The sequence below is a fragment of the Protopterus annectens genome, chromosome 1.part1 (assembly GCF_019279795.1).
Source record: "Protopterus annectens isolate FY-2018-M chromosome 1.part1, PAN1.0, whole genome shotgun sequence".
Taxonomy (NCBI): domain Eukaryota; kingdom Metazoa; phylum Chordata; order Ceratodontiformes; family Protopteridae; genus Protopterus; species Protopterus annectens.
In genome coordinates this window covers 1,774,147,185-1,774,171,639 of record NC_056726.1, presented here as the reverse complement: position 1 = coordinate 1,774,171,639, position 24,455 = coordinate 1,774,147,185, and positions in this window count along the sequence as shown.

Here is a 24,455-nt window from a genome sequence, read left to right as displayed (position 1 = left end):
TGACACAAGGCTTATTCAGGAAATTGCAATATCTAAGGCATAAGGATAGCAGGCACAAAAACAGAATACCATTTCAAATGAAAAATTGACGTTATGACATGAGATTTTCACATATTAAAATCTTATTTTATAAAGTGTTGTTTTTTGTGGAGGTAAAGCTCCAGACACCACGACTGAAGTGGGCTTTGTACTGTTCACTCCCAAGCTTAATATCATCAACAATGAAGTTGCTTCATCTTGGGGAAGGGCTTTACCTTCCAGAACACAGTTAAACTAATCATATCATTTGAAAGTTAGATTAACAGGTGCCCATCCATAACTCTCAACTGTCCAGAATTTCACAGAATGTCCCAATTTTTGCCTCGTATTTTTGGCCTCCTCATAAAATGTGTGGATTTCTGACAAATCATTCAGGATTGCAGTCACTAAATAATAACAAGCATTTGATTTTCAGGCTTCATATCCTTTAGAAAATGCATGCTGATACAAAACCTATTATTATTATTATAGCAAATTTCAAAGTTTGTAAGATCAGTATTTAAAACCTCTTCCTGGTGTTGGGCCTTTATTCTCCATGATTTCTTGGCTTTGCCCAGAGTCCTTGGAGTAAGTGGTTAAGGAGTATGTGCCCATCCCACTTATGTCTTACTGACAAAAAGTACTTTGGCAAGGAAGATGATGCACAACCTGAGCATTGAATCTGCCATCTCAAAAATGAATAAAAAAATCTGTATTTTAGGAAAAAACTGAAAAAAATGACTTAATTATGCAACAAAAGCTGAAAATGGATGCCTAAGGGGGATCAGAAAAGGTCAGAGCTGACAGAAAGATGTAATGGGGTTGCACACTAAAAAGGGGAGAAATAGAGGTATTAACAAGAAGAGGAATGAACAAGAGAGAAGTAGGAAAGAAAAAAATGAGGTGGTGGGCTGGTACAATCAGTGGAAAAATGGAGCTGTGGGGGGTCATTATAAGCTCAAAATGAGTAAGAAGGCAGTGGAAATTATTGATTGATGGACTGTGAGGAATGCAACTCTCATTTAGATATAGTTATTGACAAATACTTTTCTAAGCATTATTTGGAAACTTACTGGTGTCCTTTAAAAGAAACAAGGAAAATAGTATGTACGATGAACAGAATCCATATATAACGGTTACAAAGTCCGTGAAGTTTCACCGAAATAGACGATTAATAACATGAATCTCATAGATGTGCTTTACACATGCATGCTTCATCTTAATTGTGTTCATTGCCTTTAACCTAAAGTGGTTGTTATATACTACCCAGGTCTTGCTGGGCCTTGAATGCTTGTTTGATTATTTACTTTTTTTGTTATCCATTTTATCAAAGTGGGCTGTTGCCAACATTCAGTGAGGGACAAGGGATAAAGCAGACTGATACCCAGATTTTCTCTGAGCTACTGCACAATGGTACCTCCTACATCAAGCCAACAGATATTGCCAATATACTAGCTGACAATTTAGTGCCACCTTTACCCCCCCCAAAGGACCAATCACAATACCAGTAGATTGCCAGGCACCCAGTATTACTGCTGCGCAGGTTAAAACAGCACTGTCCAAGGCCAAGAATACAGCTTCGATGGGACCTGACAATATCCCTGGCTGTGTTCTACATGAACTACAGAGTGAACTGGGACCTCACCTGTGTGTCCTGTACAATCACAGCCTCACCTCAGGCATTGTCCCTACCAAATGGCACACTGCTACAGTCATCCCTCTCCACAAGGGAGGAGTGACTACAGACCCCAGGAACTATCACCCCATTAGCCTGACGAGTCTGATATGCAAAGCTATGGAACACGTCATCATGGACCTGATAAACAAGGATATAGGGAATCTCCAAACTCTGGATCCTACACAGTTTGGTTTTGTGAAGGGTAGGTCATGCCAGCTCAATGTGCTAGTATACAGCTCAGCAAGCTCCTGTCTTGTGCCCTGCAGAGTTCTACAGCAGCAGAGAGACAAAAGAGAGACTTTGGAGTGATTAAGTATCATTTTTCTGCATTTTCTTGCTGCCTTTAGCTAATTCCGCCTAAAACGCCGATTATCTAGAGTTTCTGTGATTTTAAAAAGCTTGTTTCAGCTACATATTGTACTTATTTTACTGCCTGCACTTTAACAAAGTCGTTTTAGTGTTTAAATTACCTGTTTAACTGTTGTAGGCTACACACTCAAGTGTGATAGCCATTTCTGTGCATTTAAAGTGTTTTTTTGATTGTATCTGCTTTATTTTCTAAAAAAAAAAACAAAAAAAATACTTGTTTTCCCGCCTTTCTAAGCTAATATAGTCCAGTTTTCAGGTTAGTGCTGAATTCAGGGCTGTGTTACAAGTTTCTGTGTTTGCCCATACCTTACTTGGATAGAATGAAGTTTCTCTGTTCACTGTGAGAGAAGGAACTTTGAGCAGCCTATCTGTCCCTTGAGGAGTGGTTTCAGCCCAGAGATTAGTAGTTTATTGGCCATTTTGGGCTAATTTCTATCTCTTTCATTTCCCTGCTATAAAACCCACATTTGCGCAGTTTTAAGTGCCGGGCAGTGCCAGTTAGCTAGGGTATAACTATTCCCAGCTCCACAAAGTCTACTCTTCAACTTTTCCCTTGGAATTAGACAAACTTTCAACTTAAGCACTCAAACCATTCACTTCTCATACGGGCACTTGCTCAAAACTCATAGCAAGCACTAATAAATCTTAGCACTAGACCCCCTTTATACTGTAGAGAAAGACAAGGCTCTCTATTCGACCTTACCAGCCAATCAGTAAAACAGTTCACTGTACCTATCCAGGCATGTCCAAAGGGCAGTTACAGGTGTACTCTCCAGTCCAACTGGTGCATCTGGGCATTTTGAGGCAATGTTACAATTGCCTCATGTACACAGACAGCCCTCTCCTCCTTCCACAAAATGCTAATACATGCGAGAGATGCAATTATATAGCCAAACTGGAGGCTAAGCTCTCTCAACCCAAGACTGGACCAGGCAGTCAAGAGGAGAAGGGAATTACTTGCATCACACCACCAATCTCACATAGACCTATGAAACCAGCACCGGCAAAAAGCACACATAAATACACAAAAACATAATCGGAGGCTCTAAAAAAAATCTGCAGAAGCAACAGAGATCTTCAAAGCAGACATCCAAGCAACCTCCACCCCCCAACACAAATACTTCACAAAACCATTGTGCCACACAATCACAGCCCTTAAGGCAAAATAACATGTCCAACACACTAACAATAGGTGACTCTATAGTCAGGCACACTGATGTCTCACTCACTAGGCTGAACAAGGAGAAGGTTACTGTTAGCTGCCTGTTTGGTGCCAGGATCCGCCACATAACACAAGCACTAAGGTCACTCCAGAACAAGTACAAATATGACTCTGTCATTGTCCATGTTGGTGTGAATGACCTGAGATGTACCTCCCTGGACTACATGAAAAGAGACATGGAGGAGCTCTCTGATCATGTAGCCCAGGCCGGTATGACCCTGACCCTGAGTAGCATCCTGCCCTCGCCAAGAATGATACCACAGTATAAAGAAAAAATGATCAAGTTCAACAATTGGCAAAGCTTCTGGTGTCATTCAAAGGGGATCCAGTGTCTGTCATCCTGGGATGACATGCTCGACAAGCTGCTTCGCTAGAGACGGCTTGCACTTGTCACTCTTAGGTTTCGAATACTGGTCAAGGCTCTTACCACCCCCATAGTGCCTTTTTTAGGCAAGGCTCAAAAGACAAACCCACCACCATAAATAGCACAAGTAACAAAAACTGAGGGTAATGCTACTCAAGGCCAGAAGTCTAAACCTCAAAATGCATGCACTCGAGGCACTCCTCAGTATGGAGAAAATCGATATATGTGCAGTAACAGAAACCTGGTTTAAGGCTCCAGAGAGCACCCCAGCACTACCAGGCTATAACTCATACCATACATTTCGGCCAAAAAACCCGGACCGAAATACAAAATGTGGGAGAGTATCCATATTCATCAAAGATACCCACACCTCCAGGATAGTGGCACAGCACGATGCTTCAGAGGTCATCCATGTGCAACTAACAATGGGCAAAACTGCTATTCAAATAATAGCTTGCTACAGATCACCCACTATGTCCCAGGACCCCCACTCCACATTTCTGGAAACACTGGGAAACATAAAGGCCCTACCAAACACCCTGATATTGGGTGTTTTCAGTTACCCAAACATTAACTGGAAGAACTACTCAAGTACAAACTCCCTTGCCCAACATTTCCTAGAATTTATAAACTCAAACGCCCTAGATCAACTGGTCAACACCCCCACCAGAGGTGACAACATATTGGACCTGGTCATCACCAACATGGGTGACCGGTGTTCCACACTGGAAGTCAACCTGTGGCTGGTTAGATCTGAACATAAACTAATCACTCTGGATATCCACATTCTGCCACTACCCCTGATCAAAGAAACCACTGTGAAAAACTTTTCAAAAGCAAACTTCACGTTACTTAAGACCGAGGTGGGAAGTTTCAAAGCCCCCATACTAAAGGATAACACTTTCCAAACTGCAAAATCCTTTATTAATGCACTCTACAGGCACCTACAAGAATGCGTGGATCATGCTATCCCAAACAAAACCAAGACTTACTCCTCCAAGAAAAGGAAACCAGTCTGGTGGACCCCTGCCATAAACAAGCTATACAATAGAAGGAGGAAACTAGTACAGAAAAGAGTAAAATCCCAAGAAGGGAAGACATTCCTGATCAGGATCAGCAAGAAACTAGGTTCCCTCATAAAATCATCCAAGGCTCGCTTCGAAAGAAAAATTGCCATGGACTCCAAAGATAACCACAAGGCATTCTTTAGCTATGTCAAGAATCTAAGTGGCAATTCTCAGATCTGCTCGGAGTTAGTGCAGAATGGCACAAAATATACTGAACCGACCACTAAAGTCAACATCCTGGCAGACAGGTTCAGTGCAAACATCACCCCTTCTCACCCCGAAAAGGGCGCATAACTATACTAGAAGAATGTAGTGCCCCTAAAATCACAGACACTCAGGTTAAAACAGCCCTCTCCAAAGCCAAAATCACAGCATCAATGGGACCGGACGGTGTCCCAGGCTGCACCCTACATGAGTTCAAAGATGAACTAATCCCTCACCTAAACACACTGTTTAAACTCAGCCTCTCCACAGGCTACGTGCCCACAGAGTGGTGCACAACAACGGTTATTCCACTCTGCAAAGGTGGAGCCACAATGGACCCCAGGAACTATCGCCCTATAAGCCTGACTAGCTTGGTCTGCAAAGCTATGGGGCACATCATCATGGCTCTAATTAACAGAGACACTGGAAACCTCCAAACACTAGACCCTACCCACTTCAGATTTATTAAGGGCAGATCATGCCTCCTAAACCTGGTGGACTTCTTTGAGACAGTTACCAAGGCTATAGATGAGGGAAATGTGGTCCACGCAGCCTACCTTAACCTTGCAAATGCCTTTGACACCATTCCCCACTCAGGTATTATAGACAAGCTCACCAACCTGAACATAAACCCCTACATCATGAGATGGGTTGTCAACTGGCTCATGGACAGAACCCACATGGTAAGAGTTGCGGGAGCTAGGTCTGACTCTAAACTGGTTATAAGTGGTGTTCCCCAGGGCTCAGTCCTAAGACCCCTCCTGTTCAGCATATACTTCTCAGAGGTACAGGCAAGCACAGGAGGAATATGGCTGGCCAAGTTCACAGACGACTGCAAACTAGGGGCCATAATTGACTCTCCGGCTGACACAGACATCCTCCAAAAGGGTCTCACTGAGGCAGATACCTGGTGTCAAAACCATGGCCTCAAGCTAAATGCCAAAATGTGCATAGTCATCCCCTTTGGAAAAAACAAAGTACCCACAAACTACCACATAGGTGGTAGCCCCCTAAATACGGAAGACGTAATAAGGGATCTGGGGACCCAACCCAAGTAGATAGCAACCTCTCCTTTGATAATCACATTGCCAAAGTGATTAGAACATCCTTCGATGTGTCCTACCTAATCACAAAAGGGTTTGCATCCAGATGGAAAGAGGTCATTAGGCCCATCTATGCAGCACTCATCAGACCCATCATAGAGTACAATGCCCCATTTGGGATGTACCTTACAAGACTCCTGCAACAACTGGAAAGACCACAGAAGTACCTCACCAAGAGGATCACTGGCTTCAAGCATATGCCCTATGCAACTCGACTGAAGAAACTCCAGCTATACTCGGTTGCATACCACCTACTCAGAGGTGATCTCTGCCTGTCATACAAGGCCATGTCCAACCCAGAATTGATGGACATGTTCCACCTAAAGAAAACCATGTCCACTTGAGCCACATGCTCCAGGGTTCTAAACCTCACCACAACAATAAATAGTACATGCTGGAGGGATAGATTCCTGTCCCAGAGACTTCCCATGCTCTGGAACAAGATTCCAGTCTACATTAGGCAGAGCTCCTCACTAACCCTCTTCAAGAGAAACCTTGACGAGTGGATGGGAAACAGAAAGTTTACCCCAGGGATCACTTCAATGGCTATACTGGACAGAGGCACAGGGAACTAATCTAAGGGGGTGACGAAAGCCAACACATTCCAGCTAGGCTTATAAATGCCTTCAGGCAGATAGCCTAATACTTACCTATGAACCTATGAACCTATGAACTTGGTCGACTTCTTTGAGTCAGTCACCAGAGTTGTGGATGAAGGCAAGGTGGCTCATACAGCCTACCTTGATCTGGCTAAGGGCTTTGATACCATTCCCCACTCAGGAATCATAGAAAAACTCACTAAGCTAGGCATCAATCCCTGTATCACTATGTGAGTTGCAAACTGGCTCACCGATAGAACCCACAGTGTGAAACTAGCTGACTCTAAGTAAGACTGTCGACCAGTCATAAGTGGAGTCCCATAGGGTTTGGTCCTGGGTCCTCTCCTGCTTGGTATCTACTTCTCTAAAGTCCAGGCCAACATGAAGGGACTCTGGCTGGCAACGTTCGTAGATGATTGCAAGTTGGGAGCTATTATTAACTCCCCAAATTATGCTGACATCCCACAGAAAGGCCTCAATGAGACCAGTGACTGGTGCCAGAACCATGGCCTTAAGCTCAATGCCAAAAAATGTGCCATCATCCCCCTTGGGAAAAACCCAGTTCCCTTGAATTACCACATCGATGGTAGTCCACTGAACACAGTAGGTGTTATAAGAGATCTAGGAACACAGGTTGACAGCAACCTCTCTTTTGACCACCACATTGCCACTGTGATCAGAAAGTCCTTCTATGTGGCACATCTCATTACTAAGGGTTTTGCATCCAGGAAGAAAGAGGTCCTTGTCTCTCTCTACTCTTCCTTCATTAAGCCAATCATCGAGTACAATGCCCCATTTGGCATGTACCTCACTAGACGCCTGCAACAACTGGAGAGGCCACAAAAGTACCTCACAAAGAGGATCCTAGGCCTTAAACACTTGTCCTATATGGACAGACTCAAAAAACTCCAACTATTCTCTGTCTCATATCACCTTCTTAGAGGCGATCTCTGCTTGACTTGTTTGACCCAGCTCTGTTAGAAATGCTACATCTAAGGAAATCCCAATCAATCCACACCACACGATCCAGAGACCTCAACCTCATTACCACACTCAACAGAACATGCTGGAGGGACAGGTTCATAACCCAGAGACTGCCCATGCTATGGAATAGACTTCCCATACATGTCAAGCAGAGCACCTCACTGGCCCTCTTCAAGAGAAATCTTGATGAGTGGATGGGAAATAGAAAATTCACCCCGGGGATCACTCGAGTGGCTCTTCTCGACAGATGCACTAGGATCTATGGTCGGGTGGCATGGTGCCAGGGTAATCCTATGGGCTAGGCTTGAGGACAATAAGGTTAATCTAGCCACTAACAACAGTGCTGAGTAAAAGCATATAATAACTGACATATGACCAATGCATATGGACTCCAGGGCCATTAGCCTAATACAAGGAAGACACCAATCCAAGCTACTAACAAGTTGACAGAAAACACCAGGAAGGACCCTGTTGACCAGAGACGGTAGAGTCAAATATACAGACCAGATACACAAATTTAACCTAGGTTTCGTCTTTATTATCCATTTTGCCATTAGCCTAGTACACACCTATGAACCTATGATAGGGAAGAAGTCAAAGGTCAATGTTCTACAAATGTATTGCCCTAAAGCAGTTATATTATCACTGAGTCCATATGCATTGGTCATATGTCAGTTATTATATGCTTTTACTCAGCACTGTTGTTAGTGGCTAGATTAACCTTATTGTCCTCATCTGCCTTCAAAACAAATAAATCAACACCCTAATATAGGAAAAGAAATTCATGTACATAGGAACATTTTTATTTTTTCTCTTTTTCTAGCCAGGAAAACTTCTTCTGCTGATCATCTTCAAGAAGATATCAGCAAGGCAATCTGTCCTCCACTCTGTGAGCCATAGTAGCTGTACTCTTCATGGCTGTTAGTGCTTATGCTTGCTCATTTTCCATAAGACCACCATCCTTTTAGTCATATTTTATGTTATATTTCATGGTCTGAGATTGTAGCCTCTGTAAGAAATATTTATTTATTATTTGCTTACCAGGAGAATCCTACTGGGACAGAGGCCATTTATAGCAGAAGCCCAGGGTGAAATGCTCCAGATGCATGTCTTTGGAATGTGGGATGAAAATGGTGCACCCAGTGGAAACCCATACGAATGCAGGGAGGACATGCAAACTCTACACAGAAGGCACCCCAGCTGAGAAATGAACCAGATAACCTCTTGCTGTGAGGTATCAGTGCTCACCACTGCACCACTGTAACACCCACAATAACATAGCTTTAGATTATGTTTAACTGATCAATCTTTTGTCAAGGTGCAGTAATCTTAGACTGAGTATAATAAAGCAAGGAGATAGAGGGGTGCCAAAAATTCCTTTGTGGAGATTCACTTTATGGTGGGTTTGTCTGAAATCTGTATAGGCCTGAAAAAGGATTGCAAGGATAGTATAATGGTTTAACAGGTGCTTACCTTACAGACAGAAGGTGCCGGGTTTGATTCTCACATGGGGTAATTGGCTACATTTAAAATGGCCTATTAGGGCAGTTAACCTAGTACTGACCTATGAGCATATGTTCTGAACATACGTGAATTTGAACATGTGCTATGAGTGTATATGTACTTAAGCTGTCAGATATGAAGAGCTTAGCCTGTACAGTTAATATACGAAGAGTCTAGTTTTGAAAACTCATAGTGAGTCATCTTCAGGACGAGTACCATGATTGCCTCATGGACTTCCTGTTCCTCACTGATAGTACCCTTCTTCCTGCTTCTTCAAATAGATATTTTCACTCTGTAAAGTTTTTTATATGAACTTCCACAGTTCTGAAAGCAAATATCAAATGATTTTGATTGATTCACAAAATATTAATCAAAACACATTGAAGCACAGAACAGTGCAAACTCTTCAATGATCTTTAACATGGTTCCTGCAGGGAAAGGGTAATAGTCCTCACTCTGTTGGGGTAGCTGCTTTTAAGTTGACATTCTCTGAGTCTACCTAAAACACGTTCAATCACAAGTAATGCAGGCATATATTCATAAATGTGTGTGTGTGTGTGTGTGTGTGTGTGTGTGTGTGTATGTGTATTTATATCTCTCTCTCTCTCTATATATATATATATATATATATATATATATATATGGGGCGGCCCGTGCTATCGGACTGCCGGACTGCAGCCCCCTCAAATCAAAAAGAAAACAAAAAAATTAATGTTTTTGAATTTCACAGACTTTGCACATGCGCAGTAGTAGTCCCGACTACTGCACATCTTTGCGCATGCTCCTGGCAGTCCAGCAGGACCCATAGGGGGACACAAGGAGACATCTGTGCACAGACTCGCTGGGAGAATATGTCGGGGCTGGACTACAACAGCAGCAGTCAGGATTTACTCGCCGATCTCAGGAAGGAGTTTTGGAATGTAAGGATCTCGCAGGTCTTGGGAGTATTGCGCGGGCAGGACATTAGCATGGAGAACAGGTAAGTGTATGCTTCTATTTACTAGATGAAGTACTGGAAAGTGTATGCTTCTATTTACTAGATGAAGTACTGGAGTGTGTGTGTGTGTGTGTGTGTGTGTGTGTGTGTGTGTGTGTGTGTGTGTGTAAATGCCCCAGGTGGTGTGGTAGGGAATACCTCAGGCTTGAACCCTGTACCTTGTATTCAGGTGTTAAAGACTTGAGTTCCCTACCCACCACCATTTGTAAAAAAATTGCAGATTTTTGCCTCATATTTGGTCTGTTCCTCATAATATCTGTGGTTTGTAAATGTGTTAATGCATGATATTTGATGGTGTAGTAGTAGCATTGTTGCCTCACAGCTGCAGGTTCTCAGGTTTGATTCTTGGCTGGGGTTCCTTCTTTGTGGGGTCTGTATCTTCTCCCTGTGTTTGTGTGGGTTTGCTTTTGTGTCCTCCCATGTTAAAAAGACATGTCTGCATTATTTCTTCCTGGGCCTCTGCTGAAAATTGTTTTTTTGTTCCAAGTCAGACTGTCCTGATTAACAAATGTTAAATAAAATTGACAGGCATTTGAATTTCAGACTTCAGGTTTCTGAATGTTTAATGCATTGCATAATTGATGGTGCAGTGGTAGTATTGTTGCTTCACAGCTGTAGGTTTTCTGGTTTGATTCTTGGTTGGGCTGGCTTCTGTGTGGAGTCTGCATCTCCTCCCTGTGTTTGTGTGGATTTGCTCTGGTGCCCTGCCATTTTACAAAGACGTGTCTGCAGTATTAATCCCTGCGTCTCTGCTGAAAATTGGTTTTGTTCTGTCCGCAGTAAAATTGACAGGTATTTGAATTTCAGACTTCAGGTTTCTAAATGTTTAATTCCTTGCATAATTGATGGTGCAGTGGTAATATTGTTGCCTCATAGCTATAGGTTTTCTGGTTTGATTCTTGGTTGGGGTGGCTTCTGTGTGGAGTCTACATCTTCTCCCTGTGTTTGTGTGGATTTGCTCTGGTGCCCTGCCATTTTACAAAGACGTGTCTGCAGTATTAATCCCTGCGTCTCTGCTGAAAATTGGTTTTGTTCTGTCCGCAGTAAAATTGACAGGCATTTGAATTTCAGACTTCAGGTTTCTGAATGTTTAATTCCTTGCATAATTGATGGTGCAGTGGTAGTATTGTTGCCTCACAGCTATAGGTTTTCTGGTTTGATTCTTGGTGGGGGTGGCTTCTGTGTGGAGTCTACATCTCCTCCCTGTGTTTGTGTGGATTTGCTCTGGTGCCCTGCCGTTTTACAAAGACGTGTCTGCAGTATTAATCCCTGCGTCTCTGCTGAAAATTGATTTTGTTCTGTCCGCAGTAAAATTGACAGGCATTTGAATTTCAGACTTCAGGTTTCTGAATGTTTAATTCCTTGCATAATTGATGGTGCAGCGGTAGTATTGTTGCCTCCGAGCTATAGGTTTTCTGGTTTGATTCTTGGTTGGGGTGGCTTCTGTGTGGAGTCTGCATCTCCTCCCTGTATTTGTGTGGATTTGCTCTGGTGCCCTGCCATTTTACAAAGACGTGTCTGCAGTATTAATCCCTGCGTCTCTGCTGAAAATTGGTTTTGTTCTGTCCGCAGTAAAATTGACCGGCATTTGAATTTCAAACTTCATGTTCTTCAGAATACATAGTAGCACAACCTTTTTTTCTAGCAATTTTCTAAGTTTATAAGATGAATATTTTAAATTTGTCCCTATTTTTGGGACTGTATTCCCCCATTATTGGCTTCGTCCAGGTTTTTGTGCTAAGGTTGACAGCTATGGCAAGAACTGAATTCACTGAATATGTTTGAGGGCTGTATTCCCTCATTACTGGGTTTGTCCAGGTGTTTTGTACTAAGAGGTTGACAGCTATGGTGAGAACTGAATTCACTAAATGATAGCCATTTAAGTTTCAGTCTTCCTCTCTTTACAAAGCAGCTGATGTATGTAGTGGTATGCTACTCTGACTGTTTTTTGCTCAGGGACCTTGGCAGTAAAATATATGGTGGCAACACAACATTTTATTCTAGCAACTTTCCAAGATTATACAAGCAATGTTTAATGTGTCCCTGGTTTTTGGGCTTTTGACCCCCCCCAATACATTTTGGCTTTTTCCAGTTTTCTTGAGCTGCGAAGTTGAGATGCAGTTGAGTATTGAGTAGATTTTACAAGGAGATGAGAGCTGCAGGGGAATAGAAGTTTAGTGCTTTGCCTAGTTAATACTATAGCACAACAGGTTGTGTACTTGCTTTTGATGCAGAAGGCTGTGGGTTCTACTCCCACAAGAGGTGGATGCTGCCGTACTCAGAATGTTCTCCTTTGTGAAGATACTAACTATGAGTTCGTTATCAGTTTGCCATCCATTTCCTCTTGCAATATTATTACTAGCTTATCATTTTTAATGTAATATAGGCAATTTATTCCTGAGGGGCAACAGACACTTTATTTTTCGATGAAACCATGAAATATAAAGGTGATTGCTAGCAGCAACCGCTTCATTAGTTACAGATTTCTTTAATGTGGAATTATTTAGATGACTTACTTCAGAGATTGTGCATATTTACTGATAATGGACTGTAGAATTGTGCATATTTACTGATAAAGGTGGACTGTAGAATTGTGCATATTTACTGATAATGGTGGACTGTAGAATTGTGCATATTTACTAATAATGGTGGACTGTGGAATTGTGCATATTTACTAATAATGGTGGACTGTAGAATTGTGTATATTTACTAATAATGGTGGACTGTGGAAGTCTGAGTAGACTTTTTTTATGATAAATGTTCTCAACTGGGCAGTTTTGCCATTATAGGTGCATATGGTTTGTTTCATTGCTTACTGGAAAAATGTTCAAAACAAATTTAAAACACCCTCTAACAAGTGTACTGTATTGTACAAGGAATATAATTTTAGTACAATGAGGAAGGTGTATCAAAGAGCACATGTATGTTTCATATGCAAGGGGCCTATGATTCGAAAACAGCCCAAAATTAATCTTTATCTGCCACTGGCAAAATGTATTTTCTTTGAATGTGGATTTCAATGCTGTTTCAATGAATGTGAGTTTCAAGGGCAGAGAAGTTTTAATGCTAAGTTTTCATTGTGAGACTGCATTGCTTTGTTTAACAGATGGCTTAGTGTTTGTGCTGTAAAATACAAAATAAAACTTTCAAATGAAGTCCAACTCATCATAGAAGTAAAGCAGTATGCACATTAGTGTTTATGGTAAATGGAGTGAAATAGCCAAGTAATGGTTCATTGGAATGGCTGCAGAGGCTCCATTCAACCATTATTTTGTCAGGGGGGGAAGGGCAGCAAACTCAGACAGGCCCAGCTGAACTATACCTCCCAACTGTCCAGATTTTCAAAGAATGAATAGATTTTTGCTTCTTATTTTTGGTTTGTTCATAAAATTTCTAGTTTTAATTCCTAAATGATTTGCCAGAAGTCACTAAATAATAAGTTTCAGACTTCATAACCTTCAGAAAATGCATTTTAAAGTAAGAGCTGTTCTATCAACTGTCTCAATTTATACAAGAGCAATTTTAGTACTGTTTATATGTGCCCCCAATATATTTGGCCTTGTTCAGATTTACTGCATTAACAGGTTGAGAGGTACATGCAAATAAATTGCTTTATTGAATTAGGCATAGCCAACCTCTCAACTGTCTCCAATTTTGGCTCAAAATGTTACTCTTCCCCCTAATAATCTCTCCGCAAAATAGCAATTTTGGAAGAAAACATGGAGGGTTTACAATTAAGAAATAACTGTAATAATCAAAGTTATAGATTACTTGAAATGCATGTAGATTATTTTATTTTGTCAGCTGCTCAAGGTAGCAGTACTAATATTAAAGTGTCCCTTCTTTGACAGGTAGCAGCTGTATTGTGTGTCTATTTTATATTTTTGCATCACATTTTTGGTCCATTTTTCATAAAATTGTGTTTTTGGCAAATTAGTGACAAATCACTAAAGACTGAAGTTAGAAAATGACAGACATTTGAGTTTCAGATTTTATACCCTTCAGAAAATTCATACTAATGCAAGACCTATTCTATTATCTTTCTAAGTTTATTAGAGCAATATTTAAAAATTGTCCTTATTGTTGGGCCTTTGTCCCACTTCTGTGTATGGCTTTGTCCAGATTTCTTGCTCTTGAGGTTGAGAGGTATGACAAATGTGTCAGGGCCATCACAGTCAGCCAGAGAGATTTCAAATTGTGACATGCTTGTTGCACCCCACTCCCCATGTAGTGACTCTGGATGTGTCCAAGCAAGGCAAGGAGTAGTTGTATCTACCTTGGATGGGGAGGACACACTGCATAAGTACTACAGTGGCTTTTCAACTGTCCTTGATTTTGCAGAATGGTCTGGTTTCTGTCATATTTTTGTACTGTTGATTTATGCTTATTACTCAAAGTGCCTGTTGCTCTGTGTTTAAGTAGCAATGCTTTAATGACCATAAGGTAAGCTTGTCTGACATCGTAAGATGCAAGTAAGCTTTAATGAGCATACTGTTAAAGAATTGCCAACATTGAAAGCCTTTCTGTTGTTGCCATGAAGAGAATACTTGACTAGATAATGTATAAGCCTTGGGTATTAAAGGACAGGATTCCGTTATTTTAAAAAGCTCATTACACTTGTTGGAGACTTCCAGTCATCTCTACAGACTTTACCTGTAAACTAAACAGAATGCCAATCATGTGTGGTCCATAACCTGTACAGTAATCCTTTAAGCAATGTATCTTGAGCTTGTTTCTTGCTTGCTTTTCATTTTTTACTTTTATCATGTTTTCCCCATGAAACAAGTTGTCAGGCAGCAGGTCTTTTTTTGGATAAGAAACATTTTTACAAGTGGGGGCATCACATAGATTTCTACTTTCAGCATGTTACTTGGTATTTTAATAAAGCTGAATATATTATAATTAGAACTGCAGTGCAAGGAAAAGTGGTTTGAGTTGAGTGCTTCTGGTTTTTCTTATACTTGATTTTGACTGGCATTCCAGTAATGTATTTAAAAAGTAATTTATTTTTTCATGCCTCACAACCTTTTGTTTCCATCTAGATATTAAGTAAGCTGTCATGCAGCCAATGCATTGAAATATTTTTATTCTTCTACACTTATTTTTGTCTTGATTGGACTTTCATAATGATGGTTTGCCACCCAGGGCAGCGTATTTAATTAAAGTTAGTTTTTTGTGGTTTTGTGCATAGCTCCTCCCCTTTATGGTTGACCACACCCCTTCCCCTTGACCCCACCCATTCAGCTGTCTCCTGCAGCCCCCCTGTGATTTGAAGTCACCAGCCGCCATATATATATATTCAAACACTGATATACCAAAAATGAAAACACTGATACCACATGGTTTTGTTATACTCAATAAAACCATGAAAAAACATATGCTAGAAAACATCCACAACGGTATGCCCCCCTGCACCCCCACACCCCTTGCTATTTATATATACCAAATCTGAGACCACACAGCAGTGAAGAAAATGAGAATTTCCTTTACCCACCGACTACTCTTCCTGGCAAAAACATGAATGTAGCATATCACTTCATTTTTCAGTCATAAAACATATCCTGCAGTTATTCAAACACTTTTCAACATCTGGCCAGATAATTTTTAATATAATGCTGCAGACTGCATTTTGACTAAAGCAGTATCAATATACTATGGGAAACCTTAAAGTAACAGCATACTTGTGGAAAATGGAGTATATGTCTTTAAGTGTGTATGAGGTGACTTGTGTTTATAAAATGTGCATACTACTTTAGATAGGAAATTAGCTGTACTTGTCAGTTACTGAGATGTTAATGAGAAGTTTAGTTGTGTAAAAAAAGACTGAAAAAAAAGGGAGAGGACTTTACACACACATACATACATATACACATACATACATACATACATACAAACATTTCAGACACAGACAATAGTGTCCTTCTAGCCTGCCAATATACAAAAACTGTAATTCCCATAATAAATGTCCAGGTTTTTCTTAAAAAAAATATCTAAACTAATGCTTGCTTGAAAGTAATTTGGTAGTTTATTCCATGCATCAGCTGCTCTCTCAGATAACCAGTTACTACACCTCTCATTCCTATATAATCTACATAAGTTGTCTGAGGATTCCCTACTTTTTTGATTACCCTAAACATTCCCAGAGACAGTCTTTATCTGAATAAGATTGCCTCTTAAATATCTATATGTAACACTGTACAAGCTCAGATATTTTTTGTCTTCCATAATAACTTAAACTGTCAAATGTATAGATGCTCTTGATAAATTTCCATTGTACTCTTTAAATATACTCATACTTGTTTTCTTATGAGGTTGCTGTATTGATATTCCACAATCTAGTTTGGATCTATTATAACTTAGAAACAATGACTTCATCATTTCTGATTTCCTACACTTTGTAAATCTTTTTATACAACCTTTAGTTCTATAACTATTGTTAACCAATTGACTGATATGTATAGAAAACTCAGAAAAAAACGAAAAACACTGGTGAAAAAACAAATGGATAACGCTCCAGTACCAGCAGGTAAAGTTCGAAATAAGCCGAACAGCAGATAGAATTCAAGTAGCCCAAGTAGCAGGGATACAATTTAATTAAGCCAAACCACACAGATTGTCTCCCAGATTGTAACGGTTTATTTAAGCACCAAAAATGAGCTTTTCGTCGGACACACTCCAACTTCCTCAGAAAAAACAGTAAACAGTGTCTCGCTACAAGCCATTAGCTTATATACAAGTAATCATTTTGAAATCACATGATCAACAATTACTAATTAGTATTAAATTACATACTGACACACCCACCATTTCAAAAACCTAGGATGTATCAACAAAACATTTAATAAAATATCAACAGTTAAAATGAAATAAAAAGCTGCTGCCCATTATAGCTTAACTTCAATCGTACCGGCATAACTGTACGCCAAAATAAACCATGCCCCAACACAGTGTTAGTGTTCGCGAAATGATAACTAATAATGGCGAAACACAACATCAATGTATAAACAACAAGGCAAACAAACTGAAAAAACAAATCACTGAGCAGAGAAGTAAGGAAGACACGCACGATTGGAAAAGTTAAGTGCTTTTCGTTTATGTATAACGCAAACTTCTTCAGACAATTAACAAAATAAAATATTCAAGTTAAATACAAATGAATACCTTCAATTAACCAATCAAATGAATTTGGAACACATGGTGACACCCATTTTTAAAAAAACATAACATAAAACATTAAGTACTTAAAACCAATAAACAATTATACAAGTTTATAAAAAATATATGTGTGTACATATATTGAAAACCTATGCAGAATCTATGTTTATAAACTGTATATGTATAATAGGCCCTCACTCTTTTATTAATAACCTATTTCAAAAGTATCTATAAATAATACTGTACAAATTTTAATGAACTAAACTTTTGAGTTTCAATATACTACTAACAGTACATCCTTCATTTAGCCCAGGCTGAGTATAAGCATTCAGTCTAATTTGCCATGTTAATTCTAATTCCTCACATACAACATCAATGTATGTTCATGGAATATTGTAAAAACACATAATCACCTAGTAGACGCTGTCAGATGATTCTGTAAGCACCACTCTAGTCGCCCTGATAAAACCAAGATGATATGATGAAGCTACAGTTATAAAATTGTTCTTCATCAGAAATAACCACTCATCATATAGAGGACCCGATGTTTGTACTGAACTAAATCTGAACGTACGTTCACCGGAAAAAGAAAAAGAAAACCCATGATGCCTTAAAGGGCCAGAAGCAAAAAAGCAGACTAAATGAACATCCACAAACAATGCTGTAAATGTGGACAACATACAAGAATATACATCGATAAAAAAAGGTAACTGGTGTCCCTACATAACCAGAACATCAAAAATTTATATATGAAAAATTAAAAACTGATGAATATATACTAATCTGAATGGGTGCGATACAAGCTTCAGTTTGAAACCATACTGCTATGTAGTTGACTCCTGTCTAGTGGCTATTGAATTAAATCCCGATCCTAGTAATACGGCTTGACCAGGAAAAAATGTGAATGCCGGACTTGTACTAACCCAGACCAACAATAAACTACTAAGTTATTTTTCATAAGATAATAAAAGTAAAAGACTAAAAAATACCATAAACAAGTTAATTTAAGCCGTACTAGGACCTAACCTAGACAGGTCGGCCCTACCACAAATGATGCTCAGATATACAATATAAGTGAAACAGATGAATTAGTATTATAAAAAATGTATGATGTTAAGTAAAATAAGTTATGGAAACTAACCTAACTACTGAATGAACTGCTTTATTCCAATAAAAGAAGTGCTTAAATAAACCGTTACAATCTGAGAGACGATCTGTGTGGTTTGGCTTAATTAAATTTTATCTGCTACTTGGGCTACTTGAATTCCATCTGCTGTTCGGCTTATTTCGAACTTTACCTGCTGGTACTGGATCGTTATCCATGTATAGAAAACTCAAAGCTGGACCTATCCTATGCACAGATCCTTAAATGAATCTATAGTTTCAATTACTGTATGCTATATTAAATATATGTCTTTGGTTCTATGTCTCCCAAATCTCATATGCTTAGTTTTTTATGTATTTAGCAGCATCTTATTCTCCTGTGCTCAACTGGTCAAGTTATTCAAGTTCTTTTACAGACATTCTGTATACGTAACACATGTAGTCAGTTTAGCCATTTTCAAGTCATCTGCATACAGACTGTTGAACAACTCAAATGAAAAAGACAGATATAAAAGATACAACCTAAACAAGTATGGGCCTTGGAGAGAGGCCTGTGAGACACCCTGACTGCAACCTAGTATTATTTTTATTTATTTTATTTTACATTTGTTGACCAGGCTAGTCTAGCTGGATACATGTCCATTTTCAGTAGAGGCCCGGGGAGAAATGCTCCAAGAAACATACAGAATTAATATAAAAGTCAAAACAGATCAAACTAAACAAAACAGCTATTGTTTCATAAAATCATTAGTGCTTTTTTTTGTACAAAATACCATAGTCATAGTGAGCATAACATGGGAACTGTATAAGAGAGGGTACAATATACATATATACATAATTTTTATTTGCAATAACATCTTTAAGGGTAAGATTAAAGAGATGTAGAGTGGTGATTAGTGTAAACGAAAAAAAGTTAGTCAGGGTTAGTACAGGAGCATAGCCAGTGTGTATTAAGAAATAGTTTTAGATTCCTTTTCAAGAGTGAGAGAGAAGTCAGAGTTGTGAGATCAGTCGGTAGTTGATTCCATAGTTTTCCAACTGTGTTGGAGAATAGGGAGTCACCTGCAGAGTTGGTGGATTTGGAAGTATTGATCAGCAGTTTGTTTGAGGAGCGTAGATTCTTAAGGTTATCGTAAGGTGTAATGAGGCTAGAAAGTATTGGAGTGTTGGTGGGTTGATACAGGGTCTTGTGGGTTATAGCAAGTTGGTGAAATTGAAGCAGGTTAAGAAATTATAGCCAGTCAAGTTGTTTTAGGTTAAGACAGTGATGAGTTCTGAAAGGAGAGCCTGTAGCAAATCTAGCAATATTATTATAGGATGTTGCCAGTTTGTTGAGGTTGTTTTTAGAAAGATTAGTGTATATAGATGAAGCATAGTGTAGAGTGGAGATTAAGTGAGTTCTGGCTATGGCGGTCCTAGCTGCTGGTGAAAGAAAGGGTTTGATTCTGTAAAGGGATCCAAGTTTTTTGTTAACTGTTTTTATTGTGCTGTTATATTAAGTATCAAAGTTGAGGTTGTTGTCTAATGTTATTCTTAAGAGTTTAGTGGTCAGGTCAGGAGAAATAAGAGTACCATTATTGGATGTGAGTGTGAATTGTATAGGGGTGGACTTTCGGGTTGTTGTGAAGAGTAACAGTTTAGTTTTTTGGGGGTTTAGGAGGAGACTGCGGTTTGAGAACCATTGTTCTACAGTATTGAAAGCTTTTTGGGTAAGAGACTGAAGTTCAGTTTGAGAAGTGGCTGAACAGATTATAGTAGAGTCATCTGCATATTGAATGCAGTTAGTGTGTGGAATAGCTGATTGAAGGTCATTAATATAAATGGAAAATTGAAGTGGGCCTAATATGGAGCCCTGTGGAATGCCAAGGGAAATGGGAAGGTAATTAGATAGTTTATTTTGCCAGAGTACTGCCTGTTGCCGGTTTTCTAGGTAAGATTTGAACCAATTCATGGCTAGAGGATTGAGTGAAAGGGATTTCAGTATGTGTAAAAGGAGTTGGTGATTGACCATGTCAAAAGCTTTAGATAAATCAATGAAGACTGCAGAGGAAAGAATATTTCTGTTACGATTTTTGTTGATACAGTCTGTGAAGGATAGCAGGGCAGTGGTGGTACTGTGAAAAGGTCTAAATCCATGCTGACAGTTGGCAAGTAAGTTGTTATGGAGAAGGTGGTTAAGTAGTTGCTTATGGATGCACTTTTCTATTATTTTTGCAAGAGGAGATAGCAGAGCTATAGGATGAAAGTTAGAGAAGTCATTGGAGTTCCCCTCTTTATGTAGTGGGACGATATGAGAAATTTTCCAGATAGATGGGATAGTTCCTTCACTTATGGTTCTACGGATGAGAATGGAGATGGGATAGGCAATGGCTTTAGCTCCTTTTTGCAGAAATTCTGCTGGGAGTTGGTCAGCTGAGGGGGTAGTAGGTCTTAATTTTTGGAGAAGGGAGCAAATAAAGGAAGTAGTCCCTGGTTGTAAATTAAATGATGGGGATGGGTTTGTAGTAGAAGTAGGCAGCTTAGAAGTATCAGGAGATAGATGGCTAGCTAGAGTTTGGGTGGCGTTTGTGAAGAAAGAATTAAAAGCATTAGAAGTATGTGTGGGATTCTCAGGGTTAGAGCCTAGTGGGTTGGGAGTGATACATTGACCTGGGTAAAGAAGTTTGTTAATACTAGTCCAGAACTTTTGTGGTTCCTTGTGATAGGTTTGCTGTAATTGGAGGTAAAAATTATTTTTATCTAATAGGATGGCTTTTTTGTATTATTTCTATGTTGCCTAAAGGTTTGTTGATCTATAGGATTCTTAGTAGTACGCCAGTTTGCCCAGGATTTGTTTCTGAGAAGGATTTTTTGCCTAGTATTGTTAGAGAGCCAAGGGGCTGGTTTAGCTTTATTTCTGACAGAGCGTACTGGGGCATGTTGGTCCAGGATGGCTAAGAATGTGGAGTTGAAGTATTCTACTGCTTCATTGAGTGGCAGAGTTTTTATTGGTGTCCAATTACATTGATTGAGTTCTGTTTGGAAAAGTTCTGGGTTAAATTGCTTTTTGGTGCATACTTTTCTGAAAGTGTTAGGGAAGGTTAGGTTGGTTTTATGTCTGATGATATAAGTTAGTGAATGGTCACTTAGATCATCTGGGAGTGTTCCTACTTTGTAAGTCTGATGAGGACTATTAGTAAGTATCCAGTCCAAGGTATTTTCTTTGTTGTTGGGTCTATTGGTTCTGGTAGGGGAGTTAATGGTTTGTGAGAAGCCATAAAGGTTAATATGGGTGGTGGGATGGGCATTACTACAGGACTTCCAGTCGATATTAAAGTCTCCTAGGACTATGGTTTCTTGTGGGAGATTAATAGAAAGCCAGTTAAGGATATTCTCAAATGTATTGATGTTATTTCCTGGAGGAAGATATATACAGATAATATATATGTCTTCATGAGTGTTGACCTGAAATTTTGAGATAAGTATTTCAGCATTATTGTCTAAAGGTGGACTAAGATTTACAGTGCTAACTTGTAGCTCTGTTTTATAGAGGATTGCTACCCCTCTTCCCTTTTTGGCTGTGCAGTCTAATCTAATGACATTGTAACCAGGTGGGGTGACTTCAATGTCCTTAACAGTTGGTTTTAGCCACATTTCTGATAAACATAGGATGTCAAATAGGTGGACATCTAGGAGGGCGTGAAGTTGAGAAATTTTATTGCAAATGCTGCGTATATTGAGACGGGCTATCAAGAGTGAGTTAGAAGGTTTGGTAGGTCCTAGGGTACTAGTTATATTTGGCTTGTTGTTTGCAGTGGTAAGGGTATGGTTTGGGCCAGGGTTAGGATGAATGTCTCCATCTAGCAAGGAGTGGAGGAGTGTTATGTGTTTAGGGTGGAGGGGCTTACAATAATAGTCAAATAGTTTTCTATTATTTAGGCTGGTATACTTAATATGTACTAGTCGGTGATATTTGGCTAGTAGGTAGCTGTGTTTGGATATGAAGTTTAGAAAGGTTGGAGAGATAGCTAATTGTGGTGTTGAAGTGTGTTTGGAGGGGAAGGGAAGGGTAGAGTATAGAGGTTGTTCATAAGAGATAGGCGGTGGTTAGAGGAGTTAAGAGTGAGACCAGGATTAATAGTTGTAAATTATATGGGATGGTTGATGTAGACATTGTATTTGTTTGAGAAGTGGGAGAAGAATGGGAGGTAGAGTTTTGAAAGCAGGTTACCAGATATGTAAGTAGGTGGGGTGATGTAACAAGGAGGGATGAGTGGTTAAGTAGCAGTGGGTGTGTTAAGATAATGGGGGGTTGGGAATGGTAATGGTGTGATCTGCTTGACTGGAGTGGGTGTAATGGGGGTGTGGCTTTTGGAGGAATAAATGTAGGAGTACTGGGGGCTGGTGGGAATTGGGGGCAGGGTAGGGGAGCAGAGTGAGCCTGCAGGGCGAACGGAGTGGGTAGAGACAAGAGAGTAGACTGTCGAGGATGACAATCAGTGAAGTGTGAAATTTTGCAGGTAAGTCTGAAGGTAAGAGAATGTGGAAGAAAGTTGAGAGGCTAGCAAGACTAGACTTGGGATGTTAGAGGTTTAGAATGTGATGAAAGATAGCTTAGGACAAAGGAGAGAAGGTAAAACAGTAAGTCAGAAGAACACTGAGAACAGAGCTAGGGAGGTATGGTTAAGAATAGGTGAAGAAATTAAGCATACAGGAAGCTTTAATGAAGGTGCCCCCTAGTGGCCAGTCACTTTTTTGCAGCAAATAGGTCTACTAAAGGGAATTTCAGGCATAGGGAGAGGAGGGAGATAAACTAGTTAGAGATAAGGAGTGTATAAGCTGGAAGTAAGGGTCATTTAGAAAGCTAAATGGGGGGGGGGGGGTTGGCTGCTGGCTAACCTGACTAGGAAGCTTGCCTTACCTAGCAATATCTATAAAAAATTATTATTATTAGAATTTTTCTAGAAGCTATAACAACACATACTTTCACTGTCTTTTATCAAGGTAAGGTCTTTCTAGGAGCTGGTAGGTTACTTCTTAATTTAAGACTATGTTTCTTAGACATCCAGCAGGGTACATTCAGGTGGTCTATTGCAGGGACATACAGGACCACAAGGTTTCACTGTCTTTTATCAAGGTAAGGTCTTTCTGGGAGCTGGTAGGTAACTTCTTAATTTAGGACTATTTTTCTTAGACGTCCAGCAGGGTACATTCAGGTGGACTATTGCAGGGACATACAGGAACATAAGGCTCTTGTCCAATCTTCCCTTATGACTGTGACTTCCACAACTGTCCTGTCCAGTTGCTGTATGATACTTGCAGTGTCCTATTTATAAGTCCAGCAGGTATCCATCTTACAAAAGATTACATCAATATTGTGTATGATCCTATCAATTGCTAAAGTTAAGTCTACATAAATTACATCTCAGCACATTTTTTCATTTGTAGTCATTATTATATTGTTAAGAACTTCATGTTACAGGTGGTTATAGATCTATTTTCAATATATGCTTTCAAAACCCGCCCTTTCCATTTCTGACAATAAGTAATCCATTCTCTGTTATTTTTTCCGCAGCAAGAAAGTAAACTTATGTGTCTGTATGACTCTGGGTTTGTCTTATTCCTTTTCCCCTTAAAGATAGGGTTGACAAGTGCATGTTGCCAATCTTGAGGGATTTCCCCATACTTAAATGACCTTGTCACGAATAGATTTAATGGTACTGTAAGATCATGCTGAATTGTTCTTGGGTTATTACAACTAATTATATCCCCTGCTTGTGGTTTTTGGGTCCAGTTTGTGTAGTTATTTTTTAATACAGTCTAATTTAATTTCAGTTACCTGAAGTTATCTGGAAGTTAGTAGGACAATTTACCACCCCTTTTGTGAAGCCAAATGGCTTTGCATAAGATTTTTTAAATATATCTATAATCTGTTGTGTTTCAGAATACATTTTAGAATCTATGCACAGATTATCAAATTGTTAGTCTCTACTCCTACTACATTTTTACTCCTACCACATCTTTTGTATCTATAAAATTGTTTCCTATTATGCTCAATATCTTTATATACATTTTCTTGTTCTTGTCTCACACTATGTTTAATGTGTCT